Consider the following 22,773-nt stretch of genomic DNA (forward strand, 5'->3'; position numbering starts at 1 on the left):
TGGCCGGGCATGTTTCGAGACGCCGCCAAATACGTGAGGCGTTGCGAAACGTGCCAGAAATTCAAATGCGCGCAACAAAAGACGGCCGGGCATATGCTCAGCAGGCAGGTAGCGGAGCCAATGGCGGTCTTGTGCGCCGATTTCGTGGGACCATTACCTCATTCCAAGCGTGGAAACACAATGTTGTTGCTGTCGAACGCGGAGGAAGGATTCGCGGCGAAATTGGCGCCCAAATTCGACGGCCCGCCTGACGAAGGAGGGCGAACGCAAGAGAAGGGTGGCCAACATTGCACAACTGAAACCATTTCATCAAGGAGACGAGGGAATTGATATGATCCCGGAAATCGAAACCGTGGAAACGGGGGACGAAGAGCAAACCCCGTTGTCCCCGGTTGGCGACGAAGTGCTCTGATAGGCCTATACGTCTTACGAACCACTAACTTCCCCGTAGAGACCCCCTATTAACGCTAACACTAACGCAGTAGTTAGAGGGCCATTTCGGTCATTAAGACCGATAAAAACAGAAGACTAAAAGTTCTGAACTTACAGGGACATACGAAGTTGGAGGAGGTCATCGAGATATCAGCAGGGATGACGAGGGCGATCCGAGTCGATCCGATCCGAGTCGAGGACGCGAGCAGCGACTGCACGGAGCCGTTCTCTCGGGAAGAGGCGCGAAGTCGGCAAAGGGACCCGAGGCTCGGTCGGGAATACTACCGCCGCCAAGAGGAGCGGGCGCCACCCCGTCGCGTGCATACGGTCCTCCTCATCCTCCAACGCTGCGATACACGCCGGGCACGGTCGAGAACCGACGCCTATCGCGCGCGTCCAGCGCAGAGCGCCCGACGGACGACGGTCATGCGACCGAGCGCATGCGTCGTCGGGCGGCGTCGACGAGGACGACCAGTTCCCGACCACAGTCCGGGCCTCCGCATTCCTACTGGCCAGGGAAAAGCGAAAGTGTAAGGTGGCCTATTTGCCCACCTTATTTATTTGAATATTTAAATTAATCAGTATGTTTGAGATGAAGTAATGTGTTTAAAATGAAGCAATATGTTTGAAATGAAGTAATATGTTTGAAATTAAGTTTGGAATTGAAATTATAATTTTTGTTTCTAGTAAGAGCTTATATTCCAAATTGCGCATTGTTATATTTTGGTAGAGAGTAAGTTAGGTAATAAGTAGGATAAGCATTAGCTTGTAAAATAGCAATAAGTAGTTAATAAGTAGTCATAAGTGTTGTAGCATTTAGTTTTAGGATATAAGCAAATATTTAAATAATTGAGCGCGCGCACGATCAGCAATGCGACCCTGCTGCTCGAAAGCGCGTCGTGGTGAACTGCATTGCTGGTCGCGTGGTGAAAGCTGCAAAGGCGGCAGAAAGGGATCGAAAGCTGCGCGCCAGTTTTAGTTAATTTTGAGCTCTCGGGATGAGCAGACGCAAACAAGCAAATTAGCGTTGGAGTTAAGTTTAGCGCAATAAAGTAAGCACGTGTCAAAAGTACGTGTCAAGAGTATTGGTAGTCAGTTTAACTAACATGTCGATATTTAGCACTAACTGCAATTAACTGTAACACTACTAAGGTAGTTTGAACGTGGTTACGCCCCGTTCGCCGGAAGGGTAAATCTCCGGCAGTGAAAATCGCGTGGTCTGGGAGTGAGCGCCGGCGGCAAGGCTGGGCGTTCCTCGACCCGCGATCTACCGTTCGTAGTGGCACCACTAACTTCCCATAGCGCGCCTTCGCAGCCCCGACCCCCGAAGTCTAGAGTGCGCTTGATCGCATCACTCGATTGCTGCCGCCCTCCCGCGTGGGAGTGGGCGTGGTCGGCGAGCTCAAGCCGCGTGGTCGCCTAACCTATAAAACTCTTCCCACCTCTCCCATTTCTCTAACTCGATATGTCCCGTATTAACTTATAAATTTCTTGTAAGTTATGGCCCTGGGCAGACTGAGACCTTGACCCCGACTGGAAAAAATAAAGTAACTGTTGGGCCAAATTCACTCATCTTTATTGTTTAGCTTGTATTTTTATACCTATATTTTTATATTTGGGTTCACCCTAAGTACTTGCTTCTCTTGCATTGTAAACTCTCATTAGTTGCATTAATTCGCTTAGCTCTAAGCAAGCTGTGCTTGCTCATACGTTTGTACTTTAGTGTATATCAAGAACTCTACGAATAAACGTTGCACCTACGATGCGCTATATAATTTGGCTTATGTACAGACATATTCTGCATACATACATCTGCACATAAGAGGGAATGTTTTAGCATACAAGTTTTTAGTTGTGCATACATTTGCTTGCCTTGCTGTTCGCACCGGTCATTCGCTTTGGTTGACTTCGCTGTCGCTCTGTGACCCCCGCCGTCGCATCACCGAGTCTTCTTCGTTTCGTCAATCTTTCGCAGCAACAGCAGCTTCTGCTCGCAATCTTCGTCACTTCGCTGACCCTACGATATTGAGAAGTTCAATCAACTGATCAGCTGCTTAAAGGGAGCAGCATTAGAAACGGTAAAGGCATTTCAGATCACACCTGAAAACTACCGAAAGGCACTTGATCGCTTGAATCAACGCTACAATTCGAAATTTGATTGACAACTCTACGGCATTGTACAACTCGTTAAAATCTTTAAGCAACGAGGCACAAATCGCACCGGCAATGTTAATAGCCATTGTTATGGATAAGATGGACATGGAGACCAAGCGCAAATGGAACGAATCATTGGATTATTCCAAGTTGCCTACGTGGGATTTGTGTGTACAGGTAGTAAAGAGGCATTGCCAGTATTTGGAATCATGGTAAGTCCGAATCGAGCCAGCTCGAACTGCGACTGCTAGCAAACCACGGAGCCAGACAACCACGCGACATGGTTCGTCTTTTAATTGTTCAACTCACTCATGTCCTCTTTGTCTTAGCTCAGAGCATCGAGTTTTACGTTGCAGTTGACTTCAGGAGATGTCGGTTGCAGAGCGCTATGAAGCAGCAAAGGCCACAAGATGTCGATGTTGCTCGAGACTTCATCACAGCTTCGGGAGGCAGTTGTGATGAGATCGACAGTTATGTTGCCCAGCGACTCGAATTCAAACGATGCTGTGACACATACACACACCAATCGAACAAACCATGTCATTCTAGCAACGGCCATCGTCGAGGTCATGGAAACTACAGGATCGGTCGTGCTCTATTGGATTCTTGCTCACAGGTGACCTTCATCTCAGAACAGTTCACACAAGCACTACGCTTGCCAAAGATCAAACGGCATATGCGAATCTGTAGCGTTGGTGAGTCACACACTTACATCAAGTTTGGCCCTTCGGCCACAATCAAGTCACGTTGGGCCCCAAACTTCCCATGCTTCAGAAAACGTTACTCGGATGAATTGTGTCTGGACGCTATGAAGGAACACAGCAACAGACGACTATGGCATATCGAAGATTTGAGCAAACCAACCGACAAGTTCACACCTGAGCAACTGCAGTGCGAGCAAATGTTTACTCGTAAGTTATCGCTTCCAAAACTGGAACTCGCTGCTTCCCACTTACAGGTTTGCGCAGGAGTACCTCAGGGCAGCATGCTTGGACCGGTGCTATACACATTATACACTGCCGATATTCCAGTGGTAAAAAGTCCTTCACTGATGATCGCGACCTATGCTCACGATACCGCTTTTTTGGCCACATCGGAGTCATCTGTGCATCCAGGATCTTGCAATCTCAACTGGACTTACTGAGCCCTTGGCTGAAAAGGTGGTGTATAACAATCAACACCAGCAAATCGGCACACACAACATTCACTATGAGAAGAGGTGCATGTCCACAAGTCTCTCTAATATTTGGGTCTTACACTGGATAGAAGGCTTACATGGCGCCAGCATATCAAAAATAAACGCCACCAGCTGTACCACCACAGGCTTGCACGACTATACTGGCTTATAGGGAATAAGTCTAAGCTTTCCATTGAAAACAAAATTCTAATTTACAAGGTTATGCTGAAACCAGTATGGACATATTGTCTACAAATTTGGGGAACGGCCAGCAATTCCAACGTGCGAACAATCCAAAGATTCCAGAACAGACCACTAAGAATAATCACCAAGGCTCCATTCTACATGAGGAACAGGTACCTGCACCGCGACCTCAACATCCAGACAATCCACCAAGCCATACGTCAAACCTCAGAAAAATACACAACAAGGCTGGATGTCAACATTTTCGTCGCTTGAGGAGACTACATCCACTTGACCTGCCTTTTAGAATGGATCATGCTATTTAATTAATTCAACCCTCCCTACACCCCCACCATATAACTAATTAAGTAGCGCCCTGAATGTGTACTATCCAATTTATTGAATGTTCAAAAAAGCACATATTGAAAAAAAAAAAAATAAATTTGATTCATTCAATAAAAGCTACTCAAACCGCAAAGATCGAAGACCTTTTCTACATGGCGACCGTGACATGATCTGCTTGCCAGTATCAACATCATTTAATCACAAGCTACCAGTGATGTGCTAAGAATATAAAGCAGTGATAGCAATATTAAATAAGACCCGTTTCATTAACAATAGTGACAAAAAATACTATTACGTAACAAACAAAATAAAATAAACAGAGTCAACAAAGACATAAATATCCATCAATGCTATTCAATTGCAATGTGCAAGGACAGCAACATTAAATTATATCAGTCAATTAATCCAAGAACTAATGAAACCGTTCACCAAAAGCGCTGCTCTAGAATTAGGCTTAATACTAACAAGTAAGCAAGTTTTAGTCGAGACTGCTCGACTACGAGATCCCCTGAACCCTACAAGCAACTGATATTTCAATAATAGTTAGCACACACATACGCATAACAAATACACGCACACACGTACACATACCCACGCACACGCATATACAGCCGTTTGCGCTTTGGTTGCGCTGCAGTGTTGGCAATATAATGAGAACTTATTTGTTGAATAATTTAATTTCTAGACGTACGATCGTAATGAAATTTTCAGAACGTAATCATAATGTTTAAATGTATGTGTATAGCGAAGCACAATTCTCTAGTATTTGATATACGACTTTTACAAAGATGAGGGTGAGGGGGTGGATTTAGGGGTGAGGGGTAAATTTTACCAAAAACCGAAATTGCATAAAATTCATCTTAATATACATTTAAAATTTGGAGACTCTAGCTTGAAAGATGTAGGAGATATAGCTATTAAAGTGATCTTCGATAAGGATTTTTATCGATAAAAAAATATCGGAATGAGTTATCGTTTTTTAGTGAAAAACTCGATATGCGCTTGATATATACGGACATTTAAAAAAAAAAAAGTTAAAGTCTCTAGCCCTTATATCTTCTGAAATCGACGCGTTCAAACATACGGACAGACGGACGGACGGACGGACAGACAGACGGACAGGGCTAAATCGACTCAGCTCGTCGCCCTGATCAAGAATATTATATACTTTGTGTGGTCTGCCACGCCTCCTTCTGCCTGTTACATACATTTCAACAAAAACATTATACCCTGATTTCCCATTTTCAATTCACCCCCTCTCCATCACTTTTGTAAAAGGCGTATTTCAAGTATTAGAGACTTCTGCTTCGCTATACACATACATTTAAACATTATGATTACGTTCTGAAAGTTTCATTACGATCGTACGTCTAGAAATTAAATTATTCAACAAATAAGTTCTCATTATATTGCCAACACTGCAGCGCAACCCAAGCGCAATAGCCTGTATATGTGCGTGTGTTGGTTTCTATGCGTGTGTGTGTGCGTGTTTTTTTTGTTTGGATGCGTGTGTGTGCGTGTGTGTTTGCTAATTATTATTGAAATATCAGTTCCTTGCAGGGTTCAGAGGATCTCGTAGTCGAGCAGTCTCGACTAGAGCTTTCTTACTTGTTATAGCTTCATTAGTTTCACTGACCATATTTGGATAAGAGAAGTGGGCATATCTGGTCGGACTGGCAAATAAAATACTCCCATCGGGTCAGTGTTACTATTGATATTATATCATGTACTTTATTTAGGCTTTTTATACCCTGAACCCATTGAAAATGGGAAATCAGGGTATAATGTTTTTGTGTAAAAGTATGTAACAGGCAGAAGGAATCATCGCAGACCCCACAAAGTATATATATTCTTGATCAGTACGATGAGCTGAGTCGATATAGCCCTGTCCGTCTGTCCGTCCGTCCATCCGTCCGTCCGTCCGTTCGTCCGTCCGTCCGTCTGTCCGTATGAACGCCGAGATCTCAGAAGATATAAAAGCTAGAGAGCTGAAATTTTGTGTGCATACTCGTGTATACCATACGCAGTACGAGTTTTATTTTTTCGATAACTCATCCGATAACTTTTTTATCGAGAATAATCGAAAAATTGATTTTGTTTTTTAGGCCTTATTGGAATACTAATAGACGTGTAGACTTCAGATATATTGCGTACATACATATGATGAATACAAACATTTTGTAATCAACAGATTTTGGATACCACCCCCCTTCGCCACCAATTCGCAAAAAACGTATTTCAAGTACAAGAGACTTGTCCTTTGGAATGCACACACATTTTGACCATATGATTACGTCCAACAAATTTCATTAAGATTGCATGTCTACAAAAAAAGTTATTCATCAACTAAATTCTCTTACTATTGCCCACACTGCAGCGCAGCCCAAGCGCAGTCGCTGCTTACTGCGCAGTTAGCTGAGCGCGGGCTTATGTATGCGTGTGGATGCATGTGTATGTGTGTGTACATAGAAGTGCAGAATAGAGGGTTCAGGGTATCTCCTAGTCGAGCAGTCTCGACTAGAGCCTTCTTACTTGTTTTATTTATTTATTTATTTTCTTAAAGCTATTGACAAAAGCGGGAGTCAAATTAAATTTAAAAAAAAGCCTAAACAAAGTACATGATATAATATCAATAGTAACACTGACCCGATGGGAGTATTTTATTTGCCAGTCCGACCAGATATGCCCACTTCTCTTAGCCAAATATCGTCAGTGAAACTAATGATGCTATAAAAAGAAGTGTTAGTAAGAAAACTTAGAAAAAAATATTAAATGTAGATTTATTCACTACCTATATCTAATACGATAAAATAATAAATAATTCTTTAAACAAAAAAGTAAAAACAAAGATAATGAAATCAAGTAAGAAGACTCTAGTCGGGACTGCTCGACTAGGAGATACCCTGAACCCTCCAGTCTGATATTCCAATCACTCTGCACAATTTTTAGGCACACATACATACACACGCACGTATTAGAACGCGCTCTGCTAACTGCGCAGTAAGCAGCGACTGCGCTTGGGTTGCGCTGCAGTGGGGGCAATATAATACGAATTTACTTGTTGAATAATTTAATTTCTAGACGTACGATCTTAATGAAAGTTTCAGAACTTAATTGTAATGTTCAGATGTATGTACATTCCAAAGCAGAAGTCTCTAATACTTGAAATACGCCTTTTACAAAAGTGATGGAGAGGGGGTGAATTAAAAAATGGGAAATCAGGGTATAATGGTTTTGTTGAAATGTATGTAACAGGCAGAAGGAGGCGTGGCAGACCCACACACAAAGTATATATAATCTTGATCAGGGCGACGAGCTGAGTCGATTTAGCCCTGTCCGTCTGTCTGTCCGTATGTTTGCACGCATCGATTTCAGAAGATATAGGAGCTAGAGACTACAATAAAATGTCAGTATATTTTATATAAGGGAATGCACTCGATTTTTTTGGCATTTATTCAAAAAAAATTTTTGTTTACAATTTAAAATTTTCTTTTATTTATTGAATATATATACTTCAACTAGATTGAAAAGTATTTTTTTCTAAATTTAGGGACTACCATTAAAATTTTACACATACTCAAAGTCAGCTGTTGCATAGTTGCATTTGATATATAAAAAGCGCGGGGAATTTTGTTCAACTTGCAATTAAATTAAAGCTTTTGTGTAAACATAAACAAAGAAAGTGTATAATGGAAAACGTACCTAATGGTATGTACAATAAGTTATTGCTATTACTTTTTGATTGTAATTGTGTTATTGTCCAGTTGTCCAGTGTGTTGTCTATGTGTATTTTTAGCTAAAAATTAACAAATGTACTTGTGTTCCGTGGAGTATTACTTTTGTGCAGCACACCACTTCACAGAGGCTTGATATAACAGTTGTTGTGTATTATGTCCAGGTTCGGAATCTATTAACCTCGTTTGCTCCTTTTTGTTCCTTTTGGAAAAAAATTAGTTTTTGCAGTTAAAAACGAGCTTTGTCGTGCAGAGCTTGTGGAGGTATGGACCAACAACAACCGCCAAGAAGGCGCGGTAAAAAACTTTATTATTGAAAAAATTAACAATAACATTAGCGAAAATATTAATAATTTAATTGATAAAAGAGTAAAGCAATTTGTAGAATATATAAAGAAGCATCTGCCAAAGTGCAACCGGGTGATAATTGATTGTGAAGGTACTTTGGAAAGTACTTCGGTACTTCGGAAATTTTTAGAACTTCTTCTACGAATTTGCAATATGGAGTTAGCCCTCTTCATGCTTGGATTCGATTCCTTGAGTTTGTATTGAAAATATCGTACAGAATCCAAATTAAAAAATGGCGTGTTAAGGATGTCGACAAACAAAAGGTATCATTGCGTAAACAAGAAATTAAGCGGAGGCTGTGGGATGAAATGGGTCTTCGTGTGGATAAACCCAGGCCTAATGGAAGTGGAAATATCAATGATGTTCACAAAATTTTGGTGCATGGATACCAAATTATGGGCACTTGCATAATTCCTGTTGGCATATTAGGAGAAAACGCGTCTGAATCCCGGAACAAGCTGTATAGAAATGATAGGAAATCTCACGCCAGGAAATGTAGCCGATTAGAGAACTTAACTGATATACTTAATAGGGCTTTAGACTCATCTGATCCACTTCTCTCTTCACTCAGTTTAAAAGAACGCAAAAAGAAAAACAAGAAAAAAAAATTCCCAAAATAGGTTATTGAACTTTTGGAAGATCCCAATTTTCAATTACCAGCAAACATTTGAAGGCTTAATGGAGCCAACCTTAGTTGAAGAAGAAAATGAAGACGAAAATGAGGATGAAAGTGAAGACCAAAACATAGATGATAAAAATTTAGAATTAAATTTTGAATTAGATGAAGAATATGAAGACCATTCAGTTTAAAATTATATCGCATATATTTTATATATCCCTAAGTTTCTTCAAATATTAATATTTGCTTGCAGTTGAATGAAATATAATAAAAATATAATTTAAAGTTGCTGAAAGTGTACAAAAAAGTTATTAAAAATAATTTGAGCCCACGTGTAATGATTTTTTATTTAATATAATATGTAAAAGGGGCGGAAAATTTGAATGCTACGCCCAGTTGTAAAAAAAAAATCCGAAAAAGAAATTTTTAATATTAATAATATATTCCTAAAATTTCAAGTTCCTAGCTCTTCAATTACAATTGATGCCAAAAAAATCCAAAATTTTTACCCATAGTGGAATGATGAAAGATTCTTTCCAAATCGAAGGGAACACAGCAGTATCCAAGGACAAGTTAAACAATTTTAGTAATTGTGACTGAAGAGAAACACCCTGCACTTTTTAATCACACAACTAGGAATATTATCGGCACCGGGAGAGAAAGATGATTTCAACGTCCTAATGGCCGCAGCCAGAGAGGCTGCAGTAACTTTAGGAGTATTTATAGACCCATATTCATAAAGTGGATATGAATATGAGTTGTAGAGATTAGAAGAAGAAGTTGATTGAAAAAAATCAGCATATATATCAGAGGAATCCTGGTCATTGCAAGTTTTTTCACCACCAAGGACAAATGAGAACGGCAACCAGAAGATTTACGCTTCAAGTTTACAAATGAATAAAATTGTTTGGGATCTCGAGCAAACTGACGTTTTCAATGTATAAGATAATTCTCATAACAGCTAGAATTTAAAAGATTGAAGTTTGACTTGGAAATGGAATATTTGGACCAGTCAACACTTGAACCAGACTTTTTATAATTTTTAAAATATTTAGTTTTAATGTTTCTCAAGTTCAAAAGAGTCTTCGTAAACCAAGGTGGCTTATTTGAAACTGGCGAAATACGGCAGAGAGGGACACAAACATCCAGGATAGAGTTTAAGGTAGAGTAATAAAAAGATGCTGCAAAATTAATATCATTCGAATCATATAAAATAGACCAGTCTGTTGAATTAATTAATTCATTAAGCAAAACAAAATCGCATTTACGATAACAACGACTTGGCTTAGAAGGCAAAGGAGTATAATTGAGATGATTATCAACAGCTAATAATACCTTTAAAGTGGGGTGATGTATATCCTCAGGTGTGCAGAAAGGAGTCGATCTCACGACATTAAAGAGCGAATCATGATTAATAAACACAAGATCAAGTGTGCGATTTAGATGATTAGAAATAGAGTTAATCTGAAACAAAGACAGGTTAAACGATTCATCAAAAAAAAGTGTTGGAATATTAAAATCCCCCAACACAAGAAGCAAGTCTCTATCATTCACATGCGCATAAACTTCTTTAATACAATTAATATGTTGAGCATAAATTTGTAAATCAGAAGAGGGAGGGATATAAGAACATGTGATAAACAATGAGCGCGATGGGAGAGTTAATTTAACCCCTAAAATCTCCGCTTCATGAAGGGACGAAAAGGTAAACACATCGGAGAGGATACTGGATTTAACCGCAATTAACACCCCACCCCCTCTACGCATTGAACGAAAGGATTTCACTATTATGAATATTATTACTTAGCCACGTTTCAGTGAATGCAATAATATCACATTGTACACTAAAACTGTGTAAGAATAGACTTTTCAGTTTAGAATTTAAGCCACGTACATTTTGATAAATCAGAGACAGCTGCGAAGAAGATTGGAAAGTATTTAGTTTTTTCGTACTATGTTTAATGACGATTGCACCGAAGGTAGATTTACAGAAATAGGAGTCGGATTTGTTAGATTTGTAGTTCTAAATTCATGAACAACTACATGAGGTAGCCAGAAGTTTGGATCACATAAAGTTTTAAAATATTCTATCGGCACATTTATCTTGAAGGAGGAAATTTCACGCGGAACTGTGAAGCTAAACTTCGATATAAAAACCTTAGCCGAAGACTTGCTTGCAATAAAAGCAGATACCGCCTCACAGGTCGTATCAGATGAAAGCCTCGATAAGAAAACTTGCTGTCGAGGAGAGACGACTGATAAGGAAATGCCGGGAGTGGCTGAATTATTGACACTTATGGCTTGAACAACAATTGCAGAAGATTCCAATTTTCGAACAGAAACCTGAGTTTCAATAGCAGCTCAACAGAAGAACCAATAGCTTCAGGAACAGGTGATATAGGATCAAGTGAGTTAGGAGCGGATGACAAAACTGAAGCGCAAGGTGAGGGAGGGGCAAGCGAATTGGTATAGACGATAAAGACTCCAAATGAGGTGGGGGACTCTCGAAATTATACTGGGTTAATGTTTCTTCAGCAGCAGCCATATCAGTGGATAATTGCTTAGAAATCTTTTTCAGTTTTAAAAACTGAGCCCTTACAGAGCTGTACATTTTAGAAAAATTGATCTGTCTTTCTAAACAAATCGGACAAGACCAGCAAACACCCCCACTACCAATTTCTACCATGGACATAATTTTGTCGTAATCACGACCAGTGAGACCCGCACATTTAATATGCATCATATTATCGCACAACCAGCAATCGACAAATTGCGCTTGTGCAGAGTCCACTGTCTGCCTGAACATGCAAGATTTTTTGCAGCAGCTCACATTGGCAATTGGGATCAAATTAGAAATTAAAGAAATGCAGCAGAAATAAAAACAAAGAGAGTAAAAAGTGTTAACAGAGCGAGTCCAACAACAATCAGCCGTTGAAGAGCAGAACGAACGATTATGTTGAGAGAGATAGTCAACAACAAAACAGCCGTTACAGAGCGTAAGGAAAGAGACACAGAGAGATTTATTTGCTCACCACGACGACCGAAATCGAGAGAGCAAGTATGCTCACACTCACACTACCCAGTGGCGACGACCTGAATGAGGTCTGCTGAAATAATGCATTACATACGAGAAAAAAGTAGTGCATTACCTATGAACATTTTTTTCAGCGCATTTGTAATGTACAAAATAAAAAACTTCGTTTTTGTATGCCCCTTCCCCGCTAATCAACAAACGATTTTCGTCCATCGTTGCGTCGTGAATTTTTCGCCAAATTTCGTTTTGAATTTTAACATTTCTTGCATGGAATGCGTGCCTTCTTTCGTTTGGTTTTTTTTATACTCATTCACGAAGTGAATTAGTATATTGGCTTTGTACAATGTCCGTCTTGCTGTCCGTCCGTCTGTCCTTCTGTCTGTGGCAAATCAGATAAAACTGTATCTCCTAAAGTTCTAAAGCTAGAACGTTGAAGTTTCGCATGTGAGCTAATGCTATAATTCTATAATGACTGAATGAAAATTTTATGTCTACGGCGTGGCAAATCGGACCTGAAGATATAGTGATTTTTAAAATTTGGCTATATTCTAGGCACTATTGATGCTACAGACTTGAAATTTGGTATATATACGCGAGTTGACCACCCAAGTCCAACAAGCTATGGTGGATATATGTCCGCCCAAAGGAGGCGTGGAAAACCGAAAAACTATATATCTCCTACACTTTAAGAGCTAAGAGCTTCAAATTTGGATAGTTGAGATACTGGTAACCTCCTCTATCGATGCCCCAAAAATAATTGTCACTCCTCTTACATTACCGTTAGCTCTTTCTAAGAACTGGCAAAAAATGAGGTGTCTACGGCCATCATCAAATTGCGAAATTTATTTGCTTGAGCTATCTATGTATGTACATGTATATACAAATAAGCTTAATAGACATTGATAACACGGAAGAAAACATTTTTATAAAATTTAAAAATAAAATTTTAATATTTTAAAAATTTGAAAGAAGCTAAAATAACAAAATTTGCAATGTTTGTCAAAATAACGAAAACAAATTTAACCTGCGCCTTTGCCGACAGCGCTACCATCTCCTGTCAACAATTGTAATTAAAATGAAATCCAAAAATGAGATTCTTGTTATGACGCATTATAGTAAAGAGCCAGAGTAGCGAATGATAAATTCAAGAACAAAGCAAAAAGAAATCAGTCTCATTTCAAAGCTAGAGTATGCATTTATGTGTACATACATACACACATACAAATGAGCGCGTGCATAAGAAAGGCTGAAATGCTTGATGCTACATATGCGTGCAGACTTATGTACATACATATACATGCATATATGCGTACATACATATATGAGGGCTATTTAAGAAGAAACAAATTTAAACTTATAAAATTGTTCAATTAGAAAAAAGAATAAAATAAATATCTATTTTATAAAAAACGAAATATGTATGAAAAAAAAACAACAACAAACAACAGGGGCTGTAACATAACATGCGACGCCTTTAGCACCCACGCTATCGCTTTGCTTGACAATCTGGTAGCTGAAATACAATAAGCTAATAACAGAGCGTCATCTGACAAAACTACAATAACAGCTAGAAAATTCAGAAATTCAATCGCAATTCTTAGAATGCTAAAAACGAAAATTACCATACATTTGTACTCAAAAAGTGCACGATCAATATAATAATTATCGATAAGAATTACTCGATAAAAATTACCAAAAGCTACAATATAATCAAAAAGCATAATTGTTTTGTACTTAATTTTGTTAATGCCAAGTTAAATTAAATTTACAAAGGGACTTTGAATGAGTATTCCGCAGTCGGTAGCGCCCGACTGCAACGTTCTTACTTGTTTGTTTTTTTTTTTTTGTCTATTACATTTGTGTGAATAGTGTTAATGAGTGTGATTTTTGATTGATTTTTTTTTCGTTTTATCCGCCGTGACGAGTCACTTTTCTTATTTTGTTGAGCCGTGCGGACTTGAATTAAAAGGAAAGTATTCTACAGTATGTTATAAATATATAATACATATATATTATAAATTGGCTTGTTCATTATATTAGTGAAGGCAGTTCAAATATGTGAACGATGCTCTGTCTGGTATGTATAAATGATCTTAGTATAATTTTTAATGACAAAAAATTAATAATATTTACTTAACAGATGCTATTAAAACCAATGGGTGGACAGGAACTGCTTTCGGGTTCACAAGTGTCGGCTTGCAAAGTAGAAATTTGTTAAAAAACCAAAAATAATTATATAAATGAATACGTAATATTACAAAATAAATGGTTCTTATGAATTTAAATAAAAATAGTATTTACTGAATCGTTTCTATATTTTCATTAGTAATCAATTATTTATGCAATTACATTTGTAAAGAAGTAAGCCATATTATATAGTGGGAAAATGGGTTGCAGGTATATTGTGTTGTAATGTACGCACATTACTAACCCATACGCGATTTTGAAAATGTATAGGGCATTTTCCTCAGGTTGCGGAATTTCTACATTACAATACTTAAAAAGTATACGCATGGGTAATGGAGAGCCGAAGGAAACTTCGGCACCTCATTTCTTTCTGCATTAAAAAAATTCAATAATTTCATGCACCCGGGAGAAATAGCGGCCATTCCTTAAAAAGGTAAGACAGCTTGTAATCGATCTTTTCATGCACACAGGCGACAAGTGACATGAAAATGGACAAAATAATTTAATATAGAAGCCGCCGGCGTGTCGATACTGTGATACGTTTTTTCTGTCTGAACTGAGGACAAGTAATGCCTGGACAGCATATCAGTGATAGCCACTAAGCAGAATTAAATGTCGGCAATGCGATTTTCGGATATCGGGAAACATACAAGTGATGTGTTTTCCAGCCATTCATCGTCTACCAAAAACGATTAACTTAACAAGCGAGGTATCCGCAGTCGAATTTGGTACACGAACATGTTGTATTCGTCAGTATAAAATATATGTATATATTCTTAATCAGCACGACGAGTTGAGTCGATATAGCCCGTCTGTTTGAGTCCGTCCGTATAAGTGCGTCGATCTCGGAAGATATAAAAGCTATAGAGCTGAAATTTGGCATACATACTCGTGTATACCATACGAAGTACGAATTTATCATATTTTTCGAAAACTCTCCCGTTATCTTTTTTAAAGAAAAAATTAATCGAGAAATTGACTTCTTTTCATAGCCTCATTTGAATACTAGATCGACTAGATCGATCTTACTTTTTTTTATAATACAAGTATTCATGCAATCATGTTTGACAATGGAGAAATATTTCGGACAGTCAAGACAAGCCAAAATGGACCGAAAATTTCTTGGAAACTATATTATATTTAAGATTGTAACGAACATTCGGTTTATCCCGAGTCTAAGCTGGGCTAGTTTCAGCTGACTGTGGATTCGTGCCAACAAATTTATTTGTTGAAGCCCCTGCGATATTAATTAGTCACTTGTAAATTTAGGTTTTATAGCGTAAATATATATTCTCTTGAATAAGTTTGAAATGTACACGTCACTTAAAGTTATGCTGGCTCGCTGGTTGGCTTTAGCGAAGCACACCTACCGAGCGCTGGTTCAACGCACTCCGGCTGGAAGAGTGTTGTGCTAAAAACACTGTAGTTTACCGGGACGATTCGGGAAACGCCAGGACTTCGGTCTGAACAAGACTCTGGCGGTTCGCTCAGATATGCAGGCCTCTCCTACTATCCCACTCGCTCACAGCACAACACTAGCTTCGTTTTCACTCACAAACACTTCTCTTGCGCACGGCTACGTGAACTTACTCAGATGTGCAGGCCTCGCTTAAGCCGCTGATGTGCACCGATGTCCTGATCGGTGCCGCTGATGCTGCTGATGGCCTCTTTCGTTGTCGCAAGGATTCCCACTGGATGTACTTGCTGTTCCCACGATGTCCTTGCTGTCCTCTGAAGTCCTGATTTACCACTCGCGTTGACTTTCACTAATCACTTTTCACTCGCTTAAACCTCACTTAATCGTCACTCAATCCTTTAATCACAACTTAATCATCTGAATCCCGATGATCGTCGTGCGTGCGACGCGAACCCATTGCTGAATCTGTAGGAGCAAAAGAGACCGCCTCTAACAGGACTTTGACCCCCTTTCCATATGCACGTATATGCATATAAACGCACAGCTAGGGACACGATATCGAATGCAAAGTATCGATCATGTCCTCATAAGGAGTATTAATAAAAAAGCATCGTACTCAAAAATATCGAGACAAAAGCATCGATGCTACGAGGAATCGGGTATTTATATTTGGGTGAAATGTTTATTAAATCTTAAATATATTTAATGTTTTTTGGGCTAGGTAAAAGTACATTTTCAATTACTAGTACAATGAACACATGTTATATATTACATACCTCCTCCGCACAGTCGCCTAAAAATACCCGAGGAATCGGGTATTTATATTTGGGTGAAATGTTTATTAAATCTTAAATATATTTAATGTTTTTTGGGCTAGGTAAAAGTACATATTCAATTACTAGTACAATGAACACATGTTATATATTACATTCCTCCTCCGCACAATCGCCTAAAATAATAAGTTTGTCAAGCCTTTGCGGCTCAGGTTCATTAATGTAAATTTAGATTTATGACAATATTTTTTTTTACACTTTTTTTTAATGACTCAACGGAGTCTCAAATTACGCGCAAATTTACTGGTGAGCTTCGTATGGTGCCGCGTATTTTTTTAATCGATATGGCTCTAGAGATACTTAATAAGTACAAATATCGAGACCAAAAGATCGAGTACAGAATATCTGTATCGTCACCCCAATGTACCCGATACCAGAAATATGGATAGTTTTTTCGGGTCCCTACGCATAGCAAATACGTACGTTCATATACATTAATACGTGCATACCTATATTGCTCCTCACACTCCCCTCTTCCTTCGGGAAGACACGAGACCATCGTGATAGAATTGAGTCACTTCTGAGCCATATGGTCAGTGACCACTACAAATTTGTAGCCTTCCAGGTATGGCCTGAGCTTCCGTATGCCCCAGATTATAGCCAGACACTCTTTTTCAGTAGCTGAATAGTTCTTGTCTGACTGGCATACGAAATGACGCGCTCTCCGTCCTCCGAGGTCTGCGTCAGGATTGCCCCCAGCCCATAGTTGCTTGCGTCCATTTGCAAGCAAAACGGCTTCGAGAAATCAGGGTACGCCAGCACCGGTGACTCCGTCAAGTTGGCCTTTACTGTCTCGAACGCCCTTTGCCGCTCCTCCGTCCACTCCCACTTCGTGCCCTTTATTGAGCAGTGCATTTAGCGGATGCACTGTGGCTGCAAAATCTGGCACGAAGCGGCGGTACCATGAACCCACGCCCACGTATTGGCGTAACTCTTTTACGTTTGTGGGTGGCTTCAGTTCGGCGATAGCGGCCACTTTCTCTGGATCCGTGCAAATGCCATCCTCCGTGACTTTGTGACCCAGATACTTCAGCTCCTTCTTGAAGAAATCGCACTTGTCGATGTTGATCTTCAAGTTGGCTGCCCGCAGTCGCCGGAACACCTCTCGTAGGTTGTTCATATGCTCCTGCCGCGTTCGGCCGATGACGATGATGTCGTCCAGGTAGGCAAAGGCATGGGGCATAATTTCTGGGCCGATAACCTAGTCCAGCGCTCGCTGAAACGTTGCCGGCGCAGAATGGAGTCCAAACGGCATCACTTTCCACTGATAAAGCCCCTTTCCTGGCACCGTGAATGCCGTCAGTGGTCTGCTGGCCTTTTCCATGGGTATCTGCCAATACCCATCCTTCAAATCCAGGCTGCTGATGTAGCGCGCCTCTCGCAGCTGATCCAAAATGTGATGCACACGCGGCAACGGGTATGCATCTTTAATGGATCTGCTGTTCAGCTGTCGAAAATCCACACATAGCCGCCACTTCCCATTCTTCTTGCGAACCATGACAATCGGGTTCTTCGAGGGCTCAATGCAGCCTTTGGCCAGCAGCTCATCCACTTGCAGGTTGATCTCCGCCTGCATTTTTGGATTTTTGGGGAAGTAGCGCTCCTTTATGGGCCTGTTGTCCTGCATCCTGATCCGGTGCTCCGTGATCCTGGTGGTGCCTTTCACATGCTGGAACTTCTCCAGCTCATGCCTTAGAAAAGCATCCACCTCTGGGTCTTTGTGCATAGGCGTTGGCTGCTCCATGTTCGCCTCCACTGGCGTCTCTGGGCTCGCCTCCACGCTGGCCACAGCCACAGACAGCTTCTCCTCTGACTGTCCGCTCGACTGTGGAATTCTTGGCTCGATCCTCAGCGTCAAGTCACCGCACTCCAGTGTGGTGCCCATGCTGGCCAAGAAATCTCAGCCCAGCACCATATCGTCGATCACTTCTGGCAGAATCAGCAACGGGATTTGGCTTTGCTGATTCCCCAGGCTGATCGTCGTCTCCAGCTGCGAGTCCACATGACTGCAACTGCCGTCCGCTAAGCGTATGCGCCGCCGTGTTGCACGTACCACGCCCACTCCTCTGAGCCTGTCAGCAAGCTTTTAGCTTATAAAGCTGCTTGTGGCTCCAGTGTCGATTGTGGCTTTTTGTTGGGTGGCTCCAATGGCCACAATCGCTGTCATCTGGCTGCGGTGCCCCTCCTGGCCACACACTCGGCATGCCCTGGCTGGATTCGGGATGTGTGTCCTTGCTCCGGTTGCGCCTGTCCTTGGCGCAGGTGAAGGCTTCGCCTCATCCTCCATGCGGCGATACTCCACTTACTATATACTCTCTCGCTGTGTACTTTTGTTCCGCTCTGTAACGGCTGTTTGTTGTTGGACTCGGTCCCTAAATATATGTTAAACTCTCTTTTTTCTTATATTTCTGCTTCATTCGGTAATTTGTGTTTGATCCCTATTGCCAATATGAGTTGCTGAAAAATCTTGCACTTTCAGGCAGGCAGTGGACTGAATGAATGTGCAGGTCTCACTGGTCGTGAATATTACAAGATAATGTCCACAGCAAAAATTGGTAGTAGGGGCGTACGCTGGTCCTGTCCGATTTGAAAAACAGAATAAATTTTTCTAAAATGTATATCGCTGTAACGGCTCAGTTTTTAAAACTGAAGAATATTTCTAGCAGTTATCGAAGGATTTGGCTGCTGCTGTAGCAATATTAACTCAGTATAGCTTTGAAAGTTATCTTTCTCAATTGGAGACTCCTTCGTTGTTGGTAGCTCCTTCCGTGCTAACATCGTCACCTAATTCGCTTGCGCCTCCCTTTCCTTGTGCTTCACTATTGTCATCCGCTCCTAATTCACTTGATCCTACATCACCTGTTCCTGAATCTATTGTTTCTCCTGTTGAGGCTGCCACAGAAACTCAAGTCCCTGTACGAAAATTGAACCCTTCTTCAATTGTTGTTCAAACAAAGGGTGACAATAAGTCAGACACTCCCAGCATTTCCTTATCTGTCGTCACTGCTCAAAAGTTTTCTAATCTAGGCTCTCGTCTGATACGACCTGTGATGCAGTATCTGCTTTTATTTCAAACAGATCTTGAAGTTTAGTTTGTGCCGGTGCAATATCTTACAACAATATGTTATACTAAATTTTGGCCCCCACAAGTAGTTGTCCATGAATTCAAATCTAATAATAGTAATAAATCGACTCCTATTTCCTAGAATCTTGCTTCGGTGCAATCATCATCAAGCATTATACCAAACAAGAAAGAAAGCTCTAGTCGAGACTGCTCGACTACGAGATCCCCTGAACCCTACAAGCAACTGATATTCCAATAATAATTAGCAAACACACACGCACACATACACACACACATACACACACACACACACATACAAACAAACACACGCATACAAACAAACACACGCATACACACACACTCACATATACAGGCGATTGCGCTTGGGTTGCCCTGCATGTTTGGCAATATAATGACAACTTATTTTTTGAATAATTTAATTTCTAGACGTACGATCGTAATAAAACTTTCATAACGTAATCATAATGTTAAAATGTATGTGTATACCGAATCACAAGTCTCTAGTATTTGATATACGATTTTTACAAAGATGATGGTGAGGGGTGGATTTAATGGTGGGGGGTAAATTTTAACAAAAACCGAAATTGTATAAAATACATCTTTATATACATTTTAAATTTGGAGACTCTAGCTTGAAAGATGTAGGAGATATAATTTTTTAAGTGATCTTCGATAAGGTTTTTTATCGATAAAAAAGTATCGGAATGAGTTATCGTTTTTTAGTGATAAACTCGATATGTGCGTGATATATACGGACATTTTAAAAAAAAAGTTGAAGTATCTAGCTCCTATATCTTCTGAAATCGACGCGTTCATACATACGGACGGACGGACGGACGGACGGACGGACGGACGGACAGACAGACAGACGGACAGGGCCAAATCGACTCAGCTGTCGCCCTGATCAAGAATATATATACTTTGTGGGGTCTGCCACGCCTCCTTCTGCCTGTTACATACTTTTAACAAAACCATTATACCCTGATTTCCCATTTTCAATGGGTTCAGGGTATAAAAACTAAATATACAATCTTCTACTCCGATGTTTTCCTTATTTACTAAAATGTTAGTGGCTTGAATTCTAAACTTTAAAATCTATTCTTGTATAATTTTAGGGCTCAATATGATATTATCGTTTTCACTGAAATAACATTTTTTAATAGTGACATTTTTCAAGTGATTTCCATATTTATAGATTTGACCGTTCGATGCGTAAAGAAGGGTGTCGGGTTTTAATTGCTGTTAAATCCAGTATCCTCTCCAAATTGTTTACCTTTTTAGGCCAAGTCTAATTTCAAACTTTTAAATTCTCGTTGTTATGAGAATTATCTAATATACGTTGCAAACGTCAAACAATGCAATAAAAAACCTATGTACATGTAATTTCGAGTTATTTAAATTTTATAATTTAAAAACGTATATTTTATTATTCGTTTTAGGAATTTATCGGTATATGCGCCGCAATGGAAAAAAAATTATGTTGACGCCAAGAACTCTTAAGGAATCGTTAGCAGCAAAAGATTACTTTGAGAAATTAACGGCAGAAGCTCCACTTAAGCAAGCTACCTTTCCAAGTACACTTAAACTTTTTGATCTTTTAGATAAATATCAGGTAGAAATACCAGACGAAATACGTCAGCAAGTTGAGGGCCTCTACATAGCTTGGCAAGAATATTTACGAAAATTGGGAGAAGCCGACGAAATGCTGGATAATAACCGTGATGAATTTAAGAAAATATTATTAAATCAGGCCGAAAAGTTTAAAATGATTCTTAAGGAATTCCTTGATGATTTTTATTTGAAACTTCCAACGGCGGCTAACATGTAATAGTTGTTATATTAAGTATTTCCCCATATATTAACACTTTTTTTTACAGAAACCCTAAAATAGCAATAAAATTTCTAAAAATTATAGCACTTAAAGTTGAGGATTGCTTTAAGTTCGAGGAAAGTCTGAAAAGTGATTTGTCTGTTTTTAACGTAAATCAGCCTGAAAACTGCGATTTAAAAAAATTGGATACAGAAGTAAAAATAGTTCAAAATATTTGGCAACTTATTCTGGACTGGCAAACAAGCTGGGATAATTGGAGAAAGGGTAATTTTTGGAAAATAAATATTGATGAAATGGAGGATAAAGCGCAAAGTTTATACAAAGAATTTAGTATATTAAATAAAACGTATTTTGATCGTCATTGGGAGATGCTGGAGGTGACTACTAGGAGCATAGACAGTTTTAGAAGGACTTTGCCATTAATCACTGCTCTAAAAAATCCGAACATGCGTGATCGCCATTGGAATCGAGTTCGTGCTGTAATGCAAGTGTAAGTATTTAGATTCAGTATTGTTTGCTCTTTAATCGGATTGCCGGGGTAGAGTTGAGAGTGGGAAGGGAAAGGCGGGGGTTTTGTCCTCCCAGTGAACAGGCGCATCCGCGTTCTTTATTTCTACCTATTATGAGCAGAGATTAACTACGAGGTTAATTTGTTAATCGGCTATAAAACACCACAGCGCATTTATGTAGTTCTTAACTAATTCTTTTATTGGTAATTCTTTTCTAAGGCTATCGCGTGCCCTCTTTCACTCTCCCGCAATTGATCGTGCTCGTCGTGGTGTCGCGGTCGTGCTCTCCAAAGCCCTGATTGTGCTTGCGGGACAACTAGGACTCCCCTCCATCCAAAACATCGGTCTCATCGACCAGAAATCGGGCCTCTCCTTCCCCTGGTTCTGGCACGAGGCCCTGATCGTACCTGCCGGGGTGCACTGCGTCGTGGCTGCCGTCGTCCGCTTTCGGCCGTTTCCCTTCGTTCCTGTCCACCGCAGTGGTCCGTCAGCCTTCGCCTTCGGGGATCCCTAACAGACTCCGTCCAAAGCGGCGTCGGAATGAGGGATCCGTTCCGTCTCCTCGTCGCTGGTCACCGCCGCAAACCGTGTGAATCTCGCTCTCTCGCTCTCCCGCTACGGACTCTGGGGCGTGAGGCACGATGGAGGGACTGAGTTCCCTGCCACCGCCCCGTCCCCACGACGGGGACTGGTCCCACCCTCTTTCGCGTCCCTACTTCTTCGACCCATGGCGACGGATTGTCTCTTCCTCCTCGTCTTCGCCTCCGCTCTGGGGAGCAGCACGTCGCTCCATTCTCGATATCGCTGGCCGCGGTGGAGAAGAGTGTGGTACCTGCACATATGGCAGCGCCCCCCGCGACTGAGGCATCTCGACATAGACGGTGC

The 22,773-nt window shown here is 40.4% G+C and overlaps 2 long non-coding RNA genes across 2 annotated transcripts in view; both read left to right on the forward strand.

Moving 5' to 3' along the window:
* Positions 1 to 21,864, forward strand: part of LOC149090485 (uncharacterized) — a 31,519-nt gene extending 9,655 nt beyond the window's left edge. Inside the window, exons 2-3 of the long non-coding RNA XR_016197590.1 lie at positions 20,988 to 21,372; positions 21,426 to 21,864. This is a non-coding gene — a long non-coding RNA (uncharacterized LOC149090485). The remainder of the gene's footprint in view (positions 1 to 20,987; positions 21,373 to 21,425) is intronic.
* LOC149090486 (uncharacterized) lies at positions 7,832 to 9,188 on the forward strand. The gene is made up of 2 exons (XR_016197589.1): positions 7,832 to 7,999; positions 8,945 to 9,188. It is a non-coding gene; the product is annotated as an uncharacterized LOC149090486 (long non-coding RNA).
* Positions 21,865 to 22,773: the final 909 nt, after the last annotated feature.

This window comes from Drosophila navojoa, unplaced genomic scaffold (assembly GCF_054131105.1).
Source record: "Drosophila navojoa isolate 15081-1374.11 unplaced genomic scaffold, UAZ_NAV_1.0 NAV_Backbone_79, whole genome shotgun sequence".
Taxonomy (NCBI): domain Eukaryota; kingdom Metazoa; phylum Arthropoda; class Insecta; order Diptera; family Drosophilidae; genus Drosophila; species Drosophila navojoa.